The sequence below is a fragment of the Physeter macrocephalus genome, chromosome 6, assembly GCF_002837175.3.
Source record: "Physeter macrocephalus isolate SW-GA chromosome 6, ASM283717v5, whole genome shotgun sequence".
NCBI lineage: Eukaryota > Metazoa > Chordata > Mammalia > Artiodactyla > Physeteridae > Physeter > Physeter macrocephalus.
In genome coordinates, this window is record NC_041219.1 from 46,543,608 (window position 1) to 46,561,415 (window position 17,808).

At 47.2% G+C, this 17,808-nt stretch overlaps 1 protein-coding gene and 1 pseudogene across 1 annotated transcript in view; both read left to right on the plus strand.

Annotated features, from left to right (window-relative positions):
• Nucleotides 1–1,423: 1,423 nt before the first annotated feature.
• LOC102987247 (mitochondrial import inner membrane translocase subunit TIM14-like) lies at nucleotides 1,424–2,061 on the plus strand (annotated as a pseudogene).
• Nucleotides 2,062–9,083: 7,022 nt separating this feature from the next.
• TTLL1 (TTL family tubulin polyglutamylase complex subunit L1) overlaps nucleotides 9,084–17,808 on the plus strand; it is a 38,131-nt gene continuing 29,406 nt past the window's right edge. Inside the window, exons 1-2 of the mRNA XM_055085336.1 lie at nucleotides 9,084–9,186; nucleotides 12,439–12,470. The gene's annotated coding sequence lies outside the window, so the exon portion shown is untranslated. The remainder of the gene's footprint in view (nucleotides 9,187–12,438; nucleotides 12,471–17,808) is intronic.

Sequence of the window (17,808 nt, forward strand, 5' to 3'; positions counted from 1 at the left end):
ATTGAAGCCAAGCTTGGGGTAAGGGCCCCGTAATTATCTTTCAAATGATAATGACAATGTTTGTTTTCTAATGCTGGTCCTGCCTTCTAAACAGAGCTCACAACCCACTCTTGGGCAACCACGGTATCAAGAACGATGCTACTCCTGAGGGGTTTTCCCAAGAGGGTCTGTTCTCACCCTTTTTTTTTTTTTTTTTTGGCCATGCTGTGCAATTTATGGGATCTTAGTTCCCCCGACCAGGGATTGAACCCAGGCCCTCAGCAGTGAGAGCATGGAGTCCTAACCACTGGACCGCCAGGGAATTCCCTTTTCACCCATTTCTTTCTTTTTTTTTTTTAAATTAATTTATTTTTATTTTTGGCTGTGTTGGGTCTTTGTTGCTGCACGCGGGCTTTCTCTGATTGCAGCGAGCAGGGCCTACTCTTTGTTGTGGTGCGTGGGCTTCTCACTGCGGTGGCTTCTCTTCTTGCGGAGCATGGGCTCTAGGTGCACGGGTTTCAGTAGTTGTGGCACGTGGGCTCAGTAGTTGTGGCTCGTGGGCTCTAGAGCACAGGCTCAGCAGTTGTGGCGCACAGGCTTAGTTGCTCCGTGGCATGTGGGATCTTCCCGGACCAAGGCTCAAATCTGTGTCCCCTGCATTGGCAGGCGGATTCTCAACCACTGCGCCACCGGGGAAGCCCCCTTTTCACCCATTTCTGAGCCCACAGGGACTCTACTCCTTTGGCCCCAGGCCAGGCAGCCCCCCTCCCCCCACCCTCACTCTGGGGCCAGAAATGGGTGTGACTAAACCAGAGCTGGGCTCCAGTGTCCAGTCCCTTTCTCAGTCCTTAGCGGATACTCGGTCTGGATCTTGGTTCTGGCCTTCTGGCCTCACGCAGCAAGGGCCGGGGTGAGGGTACTAGGGACCCCAGTAAGGTGGGGGGAGCAGAGGTCTGTGTACCTGCAGGGCAGGGCCAGCCGGCTGGCTTGAGCCTAAGCAGGGTGGTGGGTTGGTGCTGGTTCTGTAGTAATGCTGGGCGCCATTGCAGGTTCGTCCTGGCCTCAGGGAATGGGGCTGGGGCTCCATCAAAATCTTTGAATGGTCCTGGCTGGCACCTTGACGATGGCAAGCCGCCCTTGGAGGTAGCATGAGTCAGGCAGGTCATTCAGTGCCGGTCACAGCTGGATTGATAATATTAATGGGCGTCATGGCCTTGGGCAAGTTAATTAGTGCCGTCAAGCCTCAGATTCCATTTTTTTCTTCAGATACCATATTAAAGAGTGGGGATATCACACCCATTAGGATCCCTGCTGTTTAAATAAATAAACAGACCTAACAACGGGAAAAAAGTATTGGTGAGGACGTGGAGGGATTGGAACCCTTGTGCCCTGTTGGAGAGGGTATAAAATGCTGTAGCCAGGATGTCGAGGCTTCTGGGCTGGGATGAACCTCGCTCCGGGTGGAGCCAGGGGAGCCACGGCCAGTACAGTGGTAGCAGTTGGACCGACCGTTGCTGCTGCAGGATTTGCAGGCTGTCCTATGCTTTGCAAGCCAGGAAACACATGGAGCCTCAAGTAAAACAAGTTTTTCAAAGTCTACCAAAACGTGCCTTCTGTGGTGGCTATTAGAGAGGTGACAAAATGGGAAGCAGCATTAGCATGGTAATTAGTGTAAGCCCTACTGCCAATAAAGGAAAAATAAGAAATGTTTATTAACGAGCTATGCTTTTATTTTTTATTTTATTTTTTTTTTATTTTTTATTTTTTTTAATTTTTTTTTTTTTTGCGGTACGCGGGCCTCTCACTGTTGCGGCCTCTCCCGTTGCGGAGCACAGGCTCCGGACGCGCAGGCTCAGCGGCCACGGCTCACGGGCCCAGCCGCTCCGCGGCACGTGGGATCTTCCCGGACCGGGGCACGAACCTGTGTCCCCTGCCTCGGCAGGCGGATTCTCAACCACTGCACCACCAGGGAAGCCCCAACGAGCTATGCTTTTAAATCACACGACAAGGGGGGATCTCCTTATATAGCAGCCCAAAATCAGTGATGCTAAAGATTTACTAGAAGGTCAAACTGAAAAATGAAATAAATGTATGATGAATTTTACTTTTTTTTTTTGGCCGAGCCACGCAGCTTGTGGGATCTTAGTTCCCCGACCAGGGATCGAACCCAGGTCCTCGTCAATGTAAGCACGGAGTCCTAACCACTGGACCACCAGGGAATTCCCATATGATGAATTTTAAGTTCTTATTCATTTATGTACTTGAGTACCAGCTTTTTTTAAATAAAGTGCCTCAAAACTTGAAATGGTGTAGACACCCCTCAAAAAACGAAACATAGAATTATCATAGGATCCAGCAAGCCCACTTCTGAGAATATCTCCAAAAAAATTGAAAGCAGACTCTTGAACAGATATTTGAACACCCGTATTCAGAGTTATTCACAATGGCCAAAAGGTGGGAACAACTCAAATACGTGTCCATTGACCGATGAATGAATGAACAAAATGATAAATACATACAATGGGGTATTATTCAGCCTTAAAGAGGAAAAGCATTCCGACACAAGCTACAACAGGGATGAAACTTGAGGACGTTATGCTCAGTGAAATAAGCCCGTCACAAAAGGACAAATTCTGAATGTTTTCACTTATGTGAGGCACCAGAAGTAGTCAGATTCATAGAGACAGAAAGTAGATGGTGGTCAACAGGGCTGGGGGGAGGGGAATGGGGAGTTAGTGTTTAGTGGGAAAAGTTTCAGTTTTGCAACATGATTCAGTTCTAAAGATTGGTTACGCAACAATGTGAATATACTTTATCACACTACTGAACTGTACACTTAAAAATGGTTAATATAATAAATGTTATGTTGTGTGTATTTTACCACGTTAAAAAAAACACGAGATAACACTACTCACCAGGCAGGGTCCTTGAGAGGGTGTAATGAGGGGACTTCTGGCTAAGATCTTAGGGTGGTGTCCTGCGCGAAATAGGGGCGGGCTTCATGGGCCTGCAACCTGGGCAGCCATACAGGGCCCCTGAGCTCAGATCAGTCCGTCACTTGGTTAATGCTGCTGTAGTTGTGTTGAAATTCCTAATAATTTTTGAACAAGGGTACCCGCATTTTCATTTTGCATGGCGTCCTACAAATTATCTAGCTGGTTCTGCCCCTCAGCCAATGGGAGGCTGGTGGTTCTTAGTGAAAAAGACACCTGGGGCTTCCCTGGTTGTGCAGTGGTTGAGAATCTGCCTGCCAATACAGGGGACATGGGTTCAAGCCCTGGTCTGGGAAGATCCCACATGCCGTGAAGCAACTGGGCCTGTGAGCGCACCGCAATGAAGAGTGGCCCCCGCTTGCCACAACTAGAGAAAGCCCTCGCACAGAAACAAAGACCCAACACAGCCAAAAATAAATAAATAAATAAATAAATAAATAAATAAATAAAATACATAGCCAAAAAATAAATAAAATAAATATTAAAAAAAAAAAAAAGACACCTGGACAGACCTTGCCATCAACCTCGTTCAGAAAGAGCTAGGGAACTATGTGCCGTGTTGGGGGTGGAGAAGGGTATGGGAGCCACATGACAACAGCACCCCTCGCTGGGGGTTGAGGGGCAGTGGGGCCACCTGTCAAGGGAGGAGAGGGCCACAGACAGCAGAGACTGGTAAGGGGCTGGGCCAGATCACCCCAAGATGGGGCCTCGACCATCCCCGAGTTGGTATTTCAAGTCTCCCCCAGCAGACCGTGGCCCCAAGGAACCAGCCTCAGAAACCAGCCATCGAAGGAACGTCTCACCCGGGAAACAATGTTTATTGAACACCTACTATAAGCCCTCGGTAAACACACCACCTGTGATCCTCCCGTTCTCATTCACATTCTGGGTTTAAGGACTTTGGCGGGAACCAAGGAGGGACCAGTGGCAGCAGTGGGGTGTGAACCCGGCCACTCGGACTCCAGATTAGCGTTGCCTCCACTAGATGGCGCTAAACGTAAATGACGATGCGCGCAAAGAGCTCCGCGGGCCAGGAAGGGGCTGTGCGGAGGTTTCTGGAACGCCCGCAAGCAGAGCTCAGAGCATCACCTTGAAAGTGCAGCCGTCTCTCCAGAAGGCGGCTCTTTGTTCTTCAGGGAGGCAGTAGTGTGAACGATCAGGTTTCCTAGGTTCAAATCCAGGCTCTGCCACTTCAAAGTTCCACACATTTTCACAACTTTTTAATTTTTATTTATTTATTTTTCTTGCTTAATATGTTTTATTTGATATTCTTGCTAGCTTTTCATTGCTTTTTAAAAAAATCACAACTTTTTAACTGATGAAATAAAAATATAATAACAACTGAGTATAATTTTTTCTGTAATACAGGTCTCCTGATGAGAAGAATGGATTTCTTTGGGGGGCAGGAGGGGAGATAATTTTACTTAATTGGGGTCCAAAGTTAGTGTGTTCCCTAACAACAAATCGGCTGCAAACGGTCACAAGTAAAAATCATTCTTAGCTTTCTGGAGCAGGTAGTGGGCTGGATTTGGCCAGTGGTTTGCTGACTCTTGATCTAGTAACACAGTTAACTGTGTTAACTGTTTCCTTGGCATTCAATTCTCCTTTTGCTGAATTTTGTGCCTTTCTTGAATGTTCTTGGTCTTTGATGTTTTTGGCTGAGTGTGTGAACTCTCTCTTTTATGAACTATTCTCAAGGTTCACGGACTGAACTGAATGTTTATGTCTCCCCTCACCCCCGACCCCCACCCTCTCATTCCTGTGCTGAAATCCTAATCCCCAATGTGATGGTATTAGGAGGTGGGCCTTAGGGAGGTGATTAGGTCATGAGGGTGGAGCCCTCATGAATGGGATTAGTGCCTGTAGGAGCCGCCCCGAGAGCTCCCTCACTCCTTCTGCCACGTGGGGACTCAGCAAGATGATTATCCATGAATCAGGAAGCAAGCCCTCACCAGACACTGAATCTGCTGGCGCCAGAACTGCGAGAAATACATGTGTTGTTTAGAAGGCACCCAGTCGCTGGTGGTTTTGTTCTAGCAGCCCAAACGGACTAAGACGCATGGCTTTATCCTAAATGTCATAGGACTGTCTGCTCTCTAAGGGGACTGACCAGTGATTACCTTACTTAATTTTCTGGCCAACTGTCCATGTCACTGCTTCTTATCTCCGGGTAATTTCAGAGTTTTGTTCAGAAAACTGATTTTGGGGGGAACTTCTCTCTTTTGCATGGTGGGGAGCATTTGTCCTCATTTTTATTGGGGTTGCCCATTTATCTGTTCTTATCTCATCCTCCAGGAATTCCTCACTGTTTTGTCTATTGGGAGTATTTCTCCTAGTCTTCCAACTGTGTCACGGATTTCTAGCAGATGATCACTTATGCAGAAAACCAAATCTAGAAAGTGGATTAAGACTATTTCTGTAGTTCAACTAACTTAACACCAAAAGGGAGACATGTCTTTGAAAAGAATTTAACAACCAACATATATTTGCACAATTGCAGTTCAGTACTTTATACAATTGTTATCCTTCAAAACGTATAAACTGGGATCTGCCATAACTTGTGCTGTGATACCCCCAGGTGACATCTCCCCTTGTGCCTGAGTCCTTCTCCCCATGTGAGGAAGATGGGACTGCCCCATATGAGCAACCCCTCTTGCCTGCCTGGTGGAGCTAAGAACACCAGTGATAACGCAGCATGGCAAACGGATCCTCAATAGCCACAAAGGCATGATTTAGGAACAGATGATTATTTTTTGGCCATGCCTCAGGGCTTGCGGGATCTTAGCTCCCCAACCAGGGATGGAAACCCGGCCCCAGCAGTGAAAGCGCAGAGTCCTAACCATTGGACCACCAGGGAATTCCCAGAAACAGATGATCTTAAAACAAAACCTTTTAGAGAAATTCCTTTATTTGGATGTTTTTGGTATTCAGATTCCTGGATAGTTAATCTTCTATTGTATTTTTCTATTTCTTCTTCTGCCTTTTCAGTGAGATTTTGGGATGTGAAAAGATGTTCAGTCCACTGTTTCAAAGTGGAAAAAAGTTTGTTTTTTATTTTATTTTTTTAATTTTTTAAAATTTTTATTTTTATTTATTAATTTATTATTTATTTTTATTTTAGTTGCGGCAGGTGGGCTCTGCATTGTGACACAGGCTTCTCTCTAGTTGTGGTGCATGGGCTCCAGAGCATGTGGGCTCACTAGTTGTGGTGCACAGGCTTAGTTTCCCCTCAGCATGTAGGATCTTAGTTCCCCAACCAGGGATTGAACCTGCATCCCCTGCATTGGAAGGCGGATTCTTAACCACTGACCACCATGGAAGTCCCAAAAGTTTGTTTTTTAACTTTATTTTATGGACGCTTTAAAAAATTAAAAAAATAATACTTTTGTGCTACTAAAAAATTCAGGCAATAAAAAATATAGGCTATAAGAAGAGAAAGTACTTTCTATTCCAACCCCTGAAGAGAATGACTCTTAACAGTAACTGCATATCTTTTTTCAGGCTTTTTTTATGCCTCTTAAATTATATTTAATGCATATACATATTAATGATTTTTAAAATCATACTATACAAAGTTGTATAATTTGCACTTTTCATTTAATATATTATGTATATGTTTCCAGGTCAGCACACGTAGATCCACTTTATCCTTTTAATAGGTAAATACTATTTCATTAAATTGATGAACTTTAATTTAGCCAATAAGACTTCTGCTAAAAAACATTTATATTTTTTCCAATTTTTAATTATTAGAAATAATACTGCTTTAAATGCTATTGTACACATCTTTGTTTACCTGTGAGAGAATTTCTATAGAATAAACTTCTAAAACTGGAATTTATAGGTTAAAGAGTATATAATTAAACATGTATTAAAAGTCTGATGAATATTGACAAATTGCAAGCCTTCTAAAAGCTATGCTAATATTCACTTCTATTAGTAGTGGATGTGAGTGCTTTTTTCCCATATCCTTTCTAACATTAGTCGTAACTATATCCTAAATTTTTGCCAATTTTGTCAGTAAAAAATACCTCATTAAACATTTTAATATCCTTAATTTTTAGTGACGGGCATATTTTCATATTTTGACTTACCATCTTTCTTTATCCTTCTGCTCTGGAATTTGTGGTTCCGTCTCTTCTGCCAATTTTTGTATTTTTTTCTTATTGATTTGTGCAAACTCTTTGTATATTGTGGATATTAACTAATGCTTTGTCAGATGATGGACACATTATCATTTTATCATTTAACTTAGTTGATTGTATTTTTGGCCTCTTATAAGTTATGTTTTTACAACTTGTGAAGATGGATCTTTCTAGGCCCAACAGGAAACCGAGATACTATACAGGAAAAAGCTTAACAGATTTTAACTACATTAAAACTAACAACATATTAAGGAGTCTGGATGTTATCTTGATGGCAATGGAAAGTCCTTAAAGACTTTTTAACTAGATTTACATGATTAGATTAGCATTGAGATTCTTAGTTTCCTGTCTTTCTCCTGGGACTACCTAGCTCCCAGTTAATTCTTCACATTGGCTAGAACTTTTCCTACTATTTGCTCTTGTGCTGTTGGTCTCCTCCTACTGCCTGCACCTAAGCCTTCTGGTATTTTGGCTGCTGGTGATGCTGTTTGGAGTGGCATGTACTCTGCACAGGGGCAGGACATGGTAAGACACGTTAAACATCTTCCTAGGTGCCATTCACCTAGGAATTTAAACACTTTTCCACCCTTGAGAGATGGAGATCATTATTCCCATTTCTCCATGAAAAAACTGTAATTAAGAGGCTGGAGGCTTCCCTGGTGGCACAGTGGTTAGGAATCCGCCTGCCAATGCATGGGACACAGGTTCAAGCCCCAGTCCGGAGGATCCCACATGCCGCAGAGTAGCTGGGCCTGTGCGCCACAACTACTGAGCCCACATGCCACAACTACTGAGGCCCACGCGCCTGGAGCCCATGCTCCGCAACAACAGGGGAAGCCACCGCAGTGATAAGCCCGCGCACTGCAGTGAAGAGGGCTCCCGCTCGCTGCAACTGGAGAAGGCCCACGCACAGTAACAAAGACCAAATGCAGTCATAAATAAATAAATACATAAATTTATTTTAAAAATTTAAAAAGGCTGGGATTTTCCCGTGCCCAGACACCTAGAATGTAACAGAGCAGGGATGTAAATTCTGTTTCTCTTCTTTTATGCTGCCTTCAAGTACACTTTCATGGCTGACAGATGTCTGGGGTACATGCTCTTTTATTTTGTATGAATTCAACAAGTATTTGAGCAATTAGTATTTGTGCCTTTTTTTTTTTAAATAATCTTCCCAACAACCCTTCAATATAGGTGCTGTTGTTCCATTTACAGATAAGAAACTGAGGCAAGAGAAGTGACAGTGACCTGCCAAAAGCCACAAAGCTAGTAGATTTTGAAGCGAGGATTCAATCTAGGCCTGGCTTGTTTTTCTGGTTTTTTCGGCCACGCGCACGCGGCTTGTGGCATCTTAATTCCCCAACCAGTGACTGAACCCGCGCCCTCGGCAGTGAAACCGCGGAGTCCTAACCACTGGACCGCCAGGGAATTCCCCTGGCTTCAGTTTTAAATTTCTCACTAGGCTAGGCTGCCTCTTCCTAACAGAAGGCATTTTAAAAATCTAGTTTGAGGAACTAAACCTGTCCCACGCTCAGGGAACACTTCACCAATGAGGTTACCTTTGAGTAGGCCATTTACTGATTACTGGTTGCTGAGCACAACTTGTTATCCTTACAACAAACCCTACGAGGGAGGTGCTATGAACAGTCCTAGTTTTACAGATACTGAAGCTAAGCAGCAGAGGGGATAAAGAGCCGACTGGACCCAGGGCCCCAGGCATCATACCGCTCTACCTCCCACTATCAGGCTCGATCCAGACCCCTCGCAACCTCATTTCTGGGCCCTGAAGGTTGCAAGGCTCCCGGGGGTGGACGGCTGACTCCTCGTAGGATCTCAGCGCCAGGCGTAGCGGGGCACCGGGATAGGGGTGTAGACACAGGCAGGGAAAGTCTGACCCCGGAAGCAGTCGCGGCGCTGGCAAGGCCGCGTCTTCGGTTGCCAGGGAGCCCCGGAAGTAGAGCCCGTACGCGCCGGGTAGCGGTCCGCGTCCTCCTCTGAGCGCCCGAGCCGCGGCGCGGGGCCGCCGTACTCCGCGCTTCTGGGCGCTCCTCCGCGCTGTGCGCCCACAGGTGAGGCCCCGCCGCCGAGGCCGCCGCCTCCGGGGACCGAGGGTGTGCCGTTCTGGGTGGGCGAGTGCGCATGCGCGAACGATTGTGGGCCCTAGTCTACGGGGCCGCGAAGGTGCGGTTTCGATGCTGCTCGCTGGACTCGCGTTCCCCGGGAAGCCTGCGCTGACCACTGTGCCCCTCTTCCTCCTCCGAGTTCCTATAACTTAACTTGTGCCGCTCGATCCTTGTAATTGCATTCTTCTTATTATTGGTTATCCCAGAATTTCATTGTTCCTAGGCTTTTTCATTCATTTGCAATCTGTATTGTTCCTACTGGCATCTTGCAGGGCGCGGTGTACCTGTGGCTAGAGCTATGGACAGGAGACAGGAGATAAGTGTTCCCCGCCCTGCTCACCTGTCTCTGGGCGACTGTTCTCCCATCATTAGAGGGGGTGGGGTGGTGGTAGTCATACACCCCTAGAGTAGCTGTGGCATTACAGGGGATTCATTCTAGACCTAAAAGTATCTGGTCGTTGTAAGCCGTTTGGAGGTTTGTTTGCAAAGCGGTTCTTTGTTCAGGAAATATTTAATGAGCACATTTGGGTGCTGGGTTGTGGCAGTACAAAAAGATTGTCCCCGCCCTGCACTCAGGGAGTTACAGGCACTGGTAAACAGGTACGTGGAGCATGGGGGTGAGGAGACGGACAGGGCAACACAGCTGCGACCGAATGCTGCGCGGCACTGATGTGAAGTCGTCATTTATATTGTTACTTTATTTAAAGATGGCTTTTTGCCTTTTCAAAAAAGACTTAACTAGCTGGAAAAGAATGCAAGTGTCCTAGGATTCTGGCCTAGCTGGGACTTTATTGAAACTGATAGTGATCAAAGTGTCTGGGGTAGGGGGATGAGGGCGGAGACTGCTCCCATTTTCCGACGGCTGGACCCGGAAGAGTGAAGTGACTCCCATGAGGGTGAGTCCCCCGCCCCCCACTGTTTCTCCTCAGAGGTTGTTCTAACTTTTGTCTGGGAGTAGTCATAACTCCAGGAGGTAAAAGGCCCCTTGGCAGAGTTCTGTCCTCCTGGGGTTGTAGGCACAGAGATTTCCCAAGATGTTCCCTCGCTCAGCGGAAATCAGCTAAATTCCCGGCCTCCTATTTCTCACCAGGGTAAAGCTGTGGAAGTGTTTATGGGTGATTGTTTCCTGGGTCTCCCCCTTGGGACTTACAGCCCCTGTAGGGCTGGGCTGTGCCTACTTCACTGCTTGGCACAAACAGTGCTTGTTTGATTGTGTGTGTGGAGGGAATTCACGTCTTTATTTTTGTTAATTCATCACATATTGGTTGAGAGCCTGCTATTGCTAGACACTGTTCTGGGTGCTGGGAATTCAGCAGGAGATAAAGCAGAACAGCACTGCTGCTCACAATGTGACATATCTGTGTCAGACAGATAGTCACCAAGGAACCAAATACATGAACTAGACCAGGTCTTTTTTTTTTTAATTAATTAATTTATTTATTTTTGGCTGTGTTGGGTCTTTGTTGCTGCGCGCAGGCTTTCTCTAGTTGCGGTGAGCGGGGGCTACTCTTCGTTGAGGTGCGCGGGCTTCTCATCACGGTGGCTTCTCTTGTTGCGGAGCACAGGCCCTAGGCATGCAGGCTTCAGTAGCTGTGGTGCATGGGCTCCATAGTTGTGGCTCGCGGGCTCTAGAGCGCAGGCTCAGTAGTTGGGGCTCACGGGCTTAGTTGTTCCGTGGCGTGTGGGATCTTCCTGGACCAGGGCTCGAACCCGTGTCCCCTACATTGGCAGGCGGATTCTTAACCACTGCGCCACCAGGGAAGTCCCTTTTTAAAAAAATTAAATTAAATATTTATTTATTTTTGGCTGCGCCAGGTCTTCGTTGCGTGCAGCACACGGGATCTTTGTTGCAGCATACGGACTTGTTAGTTGCGGCAGGCACGCGGGATCTAGTTCCCTGACCAGGGATCGAACCCGGGCCCCCTGCATTGGGAGCATGGAGTCTTAGCCACTGGACCACCAGGGAAGTCTCACAGACCAGGTCTTTTCAAACTTGCGCTTGCATAAGAATCGCCTGAGAGCTTGTTAAGACACACATTCCTGGGCCCAGCTCCCAAAGACTATGAATGTGTACACTTGTGTGTGCATCCGGGGAGCTGGAAGATTCGTATTTCTAACGAGCTCCAGGTTGTGATGCGGTTGCTGCTGGTCCACGGACCATGCTTTGAGTTGGCACCGACTAAACAACTGTGTACAACGTGAGCACCACGGAGAAGTAAAGTGACAGCTGTGTAAAGGGGGGGGACTGAGATTGGGAAGGCCCCTCGGAGGAGCTGACCTTTGAGAAAGGGCCAGATATGGGGGAAGAGCAAAGCCTTAAGACCGGATGCCGCTTGGCGGGTGCGAGGAGCTGAAAGAGGCTGGGGCCTGGAGAGGGAAGACAGGTGGGAAGGGCACAAGGCCTGAGAGGCACGGGGGTCCCGGGTCACGCTGGGCCAGCCTTGCAGGCCATGGGTGGACTGCTAGGTTTATTCTCAGTGCAGTGGGAAGCCGCCCCAGGCTTATGAGAGGCGTGACAAGATTTGCTTTGTGTCTGAAAAGATTGGTCTGCTGCTGGGTGGGGAATGTGTTGCAATGGGGTGAGAATGGGACCAAGGAAGCCAGCTGTGGCCTGGATTGTGGGGATGCTGGGGAGAGACACAGACGGATCCAGAATTTTCTGGGGGTGGAGCGGGCATGATTTGCTGCTGGACTGGACTGATGGTTACTTCCTCCCTAGGACTGAGATTGGATTTTGTTAGGTTGTTAAAGCACTTTGCCGCCGGGGCTGCCGCTGGTTGAACGTGTCTCTTGCCTTCCCTGGATCAGGACTGTCCAGGAGCACCTGGTCCCGGGTGGCTTTCCGTCTCCCGTCACCCGCCTGGCACGGAGTGGCTGTCGGTGCCCAGTGGATGGATGAGAAACTACACTCTCGGTGGCCCGGATGCCCAGGGATGTCCCGGCGGAAACCTGTTCTCAAGCTTGTGAAGATCCTGCCCACTTGCCCCAGGAGTGGGACCCACGGTGTTCAGCATGAGGACCGGCACATCACTCTCTGCTTTTCCTGATTAGGTTTTTATGATGCTCAGTTTTGAAAGTAGCTGACCCTGTGGCTCAAAATTCTGAGGCGTCAGTTCACATGAACCAGTAGAGAGGTAACGTGTCAAGTTCATCACATAATACCGCTAATTCCACTTTTTGTTTTCTTTTCTATTTTAGGAGGAAGCCACAGGAAAACAATCTGACATCAGGTATTTATCTATTTACCTGATAAATAGATAAGGCTTAGTATTTCCTAGGGTGGGGAAGGCGTCAGCCCTGGCTTCCGTAATGTGAGGATTGGCCAGCTGGTTCCTTAGTCTGTTCTACAGATGATACCTGAGCCCCCTCATTGTGCCTGGCCCTCGCTGGGTGCTGGGGGACCCACCCACTGCCCTGTGGAGTCGATGACGCCTGACAAGGGGGATGCATGTAGTGACGGTTGACACCCCGTGTGGGAGGGAGACTGTGCGGGTTGCCACGGCAGCAGTCTCTGCTCTGCCTCTTGCTTTCCAAGCCCCACATTCCCGTCTGTAAGTGGGGAGAGTACCTGCCTGCCGGCCTCAGGTGAGCCGTAACCATGTACCCAGTAGAGAAGGATCTACACACACCGCCCAGCCCGGGGCCTGACACGTCCTGGTGTTTGGGAAGTGGTAGCTGTTGTTTCACTGATGATAGAAATACTTACTCACTTACTGTGTGAGGGGGGGCGCCTGGCAAGCCCGCCAGGAGGAGGAGCTGGAAAGGAGGAGCTGGAAAGGAGGCACGTGCGGAGCCGAATCAGGGGCAGCTTCAGGGTGAAGCTCTTTCTGCCTGATGCACTCTTTTCAAACCCAGTTGACTGTTCAGAGAACCTGCTGTGTGCCAGGTCCACGCCCACCTGACCTTGCAGTAATCCCAGCAGCACCGCCCAGGAGCTGTCACTTTCTTTCTTTTTTTTTTTTTTTAACAATTTTATTGGAGTATAATTGCTTTACAATGGTGTGGTAGTTTCCGCTTTGTAACAGAGTGAATCAGTTCTTTCCCATTTATTTCACTGGGGAGGGTGAGGCTGGGAGAGGACATGCCAGGATCCGCTGCGGCTCCATGGCTCAGACGCGGGGTGTGGAGGGAACTGCCGTCCCTCCTTTGGCTCTTCCCAAGGCTGCCTTTTCATCTGCTCTCAGTGGTGGTTTCCACATTGATTTGGTGCATTTCTGAAAAGAGGTTCTTTTAAAGGAGAGGGGGCCATACTTCATTTTTTCCTTTTTTTAGCCGTAAATGACTCTCTTGTCTTCTTGCTCAGCACTTTACTATGCTCTGTTCCCCAAGTATATATAAGTAAACCTCCTTACGGGTGTAAATTTCTTATTCGTTTTTCCCTAGTAGTGTTTAGGATTTTTAGCCGTAAATGACTCTCTTGTCTTCTTGCTCAGCACTTTACTATGCTCTGTTCCCCAAGTATATATAAGTAAACCTCCTTACGGGTGTAAATTTCTTATTCTTCGTTTTTCCCTAGTGTTTAGGATGGTCGTCTCTTGTATTAGTTTCCTGCGGTATCAAAGTGCCCCAAGCTGGGTGGCGCAGTGAGGCCAGAAGCCTGAAATCAAGGTGTTGGCAGAGCCATGCTCTCTCTGAAGATCCTAGGGGAGGGTTCCTTGCGGCTTCCAGTTTCTGGGAGCCCCAGGCACTTCTTGGCTTGTTGCAGCATTACCTCCGATCTCTGCCTTCGTCTGCACATGGCTGCCTTCCCTCTGTCTGTCTGTCCGTCCTTGTGTCTTCACAAGGCGTTCCCTGCCTGTGTGTCTGTGTCCAACTTTCCATCTCATAAGAGTACCTGTCATTGGATTAAGGCTGACCCGAATGACCTCATCTTAACTGCAAAGACCCTACTTTGACCAAATAAGGTCATGTTTACAGGTACCCGGGTTAGGACTTCAATGTATCTTTTCAGGGGCACAGTTTCAACCCATAACATTTCCAGGGAAGCGACGAGTCAGGTTCCAAGGACCCAGCCTTGAGGACTTGTCCATCAGTCACTCACACAGCAAGGAGTCATTGTTTGCATCTCATGTGCTGAAGGGCTGGAGATAATGGGGTCAGGCAAATGGACTGTAGGGTTCGCTGCAAATGCTCCCCTTTAAATCTAGAATCAGTGGGCTGAGAGGGAAACGGGTGACTACGAGAGTCCCTCGCCTCACACGTTTATGGAAGGAACATACATAAAGAACTGAAATGCAAGTTGGGAAGTTCTGAGTGCCGGCAAGGATGGCAGGAAGGGTCTGCAGGGTGTCCTGGGGCGGGAAACACTAATTCCAGTGAAGGCGATGAGAATGGCCCCCTGGGGGAAGTGGCCTTTGAACTGGGCCCCGCGTGGTTGGTGGAGCTGGATAAAGAGCGGTGGAGAGAGGCATTCGGCTGGAGGGACCGCGTGGGCACAGGTTCGCGGGTGAGCGCGGAGCAGCAGGGGGGTGCGTTCAGCCAGAGCAAGGGCTGCGTGAAGTGAAGGGGTGGCCTGGCAGCTTGGCAAGGTCAGCGGGAGCCAACAAGTAATTAATTCAGAAGTACTTATCACGACAAGAGAGGAACCCAAGGCATCCTCCGTTGGGCACTTAAACAGAAGACGCCATCCACCGAATATTCTGGTTAGTTACCATTTGGCTATATTCATAAACTGTTAGAACACCTCTTGATCTTGTGCTGTGTACATTTCATCTGTGTATTAATGTTTTTTCTAATTTTTAATTTTTTGGCTCTGCCGCATGGCATGTGGGATCTTAGTTCCCCGACCAGGGGTCAAACCTGTGACCCCTGCATTGGAAGCATGGAGACTTAACCACTGGACTGCCAGGGAAGTCCCTAATTTTTTTTTTCTTTTAAATTTATTTTTGGCTGCATTGGGTCTTAGTTGTAGCGTGCGGGCTCTTCTTTGCGGCGCATGGGCTCTGTAGTTTGCGGTACACGGGCTCTCTAGTTGAGGCGCGCGGGCTCAGTAGTTGCAACACACGGGCTTGGTAGTTGCAGCGCGCGGGCTTAGTTGCCCCGCGGCATGTGGATCTCAGTTCCCCAATGAGGGATTGAACCTGCATCCCCTGCCTTGGAAGGTGGATTCTTAACCACTGGACCACCAGGGAAGTTCCCCTAATTTTTTAAAAATTTTATTGATGTATAGTTGATTTACGATGTTGTGTTAAATTCTGCTATACAGCAGTGTTTCAGTTATACATGCATATATTCTTTTTCATATTTATTTCCAGTATGGTTTATCACAGGATATTAAATATATTTAGTTCCCTGTGCTATACAGTAGGACCTTGTTGTTTATCCATTCTATATATAGTAGTTTGCATCTGCTAATCCCAAACTCCCAATCCTTCCCTACCCCACCCCCTCTCCCTTGGCAACCACAAGTCTGTTCTCTATGTCTGTGAGTCTGTTTCTATTTCGTAGATATGTTCATTTGTGTCATATTTTAGATTCCACATACAAGTGATATCGTATGATATCTGTCTTTCTCTTTCTGACTTACTTTGCTTAGTATAATAATCTCTAGGTCCATCCATGTTGCTGCAAATGGCATTATTTCGTTCTTTTTATGGCTGAGTAATACTCCATTGTATATACGTACCAATCTTCCTTATCCATTTATCTGTTGATAGATATTTAAGTTGTTTCCATGTCTTGGCTATTGTAAATAGTGCTGCTATGAACATCGGGGTGCATGTATCTTTTCAAATTATATTAGTTTTCTCCGGATATATGCCCAGGAGTGGGATTGCAGGATCATATGGCAACTCTGTTTTTATTTTTTTGAGGAACCGCCATACTGTTTTCCATAGTGGCTGCACCAATTTACATTCCCACCAATAGTGTAGGAGGGTTCCCTTTTCTCCGCACCCTCTCCAGCATTTGTTATTTGTAGACTTTTTGATGATGGCCATTCTGACTGGTGTGAGGTGTTACCTCATTGTAGTTTTGATTTGCATTTTTCTAGTAATTAGCGATGATAAGCATCTTTTCTTGTGCCTGTTGGCCATCTGTATGTCTTCTTTGGGGAAATGTCTATTTAGGTCTTCTGCCCATTTTTTGATTGGGTTGTTTTTTTTGTTGTTATTGACTTGTATGAGCTCTTTGTATATTTTGGATAAGCATTTGTCAGTTGCATCATTTGCAAACATTTTCTCCCAGTCCATAGGTTGTCTTTTCATTTTGTTTATGGTTTCCTCTGCTGTGCAAAAGCTTATGTTTGATTAGGTCCCATTTGTTTATTCTTGCTTTTATTTCTATTGCTTTGGGAGACTGACCTAAGAAAACTGGTACAATTTATGTCAGATAATGTTTTGCCTATGTTCTCTTCTAGGAGTTTTTTGGTGTCATGTCTTATATTTAAGTCTTTAAGCCATTTTGAGTTTATTTTTGTGTATGGTGTGCGGGTGTGTTCTAACTTCAGTGATTTACATAAGGCTGTCCAGCTTTCTCAACACCACTTGCTGAAGAGACTGTCTTCTGCATTGTACATCCTTGCCTCCTTTGTCAAAGATTAATTGACCATAGGTATGTGGGTTTATTTCTGGGCTCTCTAATCTTTTTTTTTTTTAATACATTTATTTTTTAATTTTTGGCTGCGTTGGGTCTTCGTTGCCGCGCGCGGGCTTTCTCTAGTTGCAGCGAGCGGGGGCTACTCTTCGTTGTGGTGCGCAGGCTTCTCACTGTGGTGGCTTCTCTTCTTGCGGAACACGGGCTCTAGGCACACGGGCTTCAGTAGTTGTGGCTCGCGGGCTCTAGAGCGGAGGCTCAGTAGTTGTGGCGCACGGGCTCAGTTGCTCCGCGGCATGTGGGCTCTTCCCGGATCAGGGCTCGAGCCCGCGTCCCCTGCACCGGCAGGCAGATTCTTAACCACTGCGCCACCAGGGAAGTCCCTGGGCTCTCTATTCTATTCCATTGATCCATATGTCTGTTTTTGTGCCAATCATTTGTGTATTTTATTTTAGGTAAGAATCCGAGTCAAAATTTGGTGAAACTGAAGAGAAATTGGACGTTCCCGTTGGCTCTATAAGTACCTATGGTAGGTCCAGGCTGAGATGTTTTCCTTGGTGACCACTTGTCCACACAGCAGGTGGAAGGTGCAGGGGGCCAAGAGGAAACCTACCCTTCTCAGAGGCTCCATTTCCTGCTCCGTAAAGTGAAGGTGAGAATATTTGCCCCATCGGCCTTATTGGGTTTAGGGTTGTACCCTTGGAAGCATTTTCAGACTATTTCATGACTGAAGTGCAGCACACGTATAAAGTACGGCCTTTATCACTATTCTGTGTTGTTGCTCTCACTTCTGCGTCATCTCCAGGTGGGAGTTGTGGCGGGAGTGAGGTTGCCCAGCGAGACTGGCGTTTGAAGTGCAGGGTGTGGGTTGTGGTGTAGGCGCCACCTGGCTTGGGGGTGATTCTCACCGAAATCCTGTGTCTGCAGTTGGACTCTAGGGGGCAGAGTAGGAGCAGGATTGGTCAGGGATGCAGGGCTGTTCAGACTGAAACCAAATACAGGCTGACCTCAGAGATAACTGCAGATTCCAGTCCA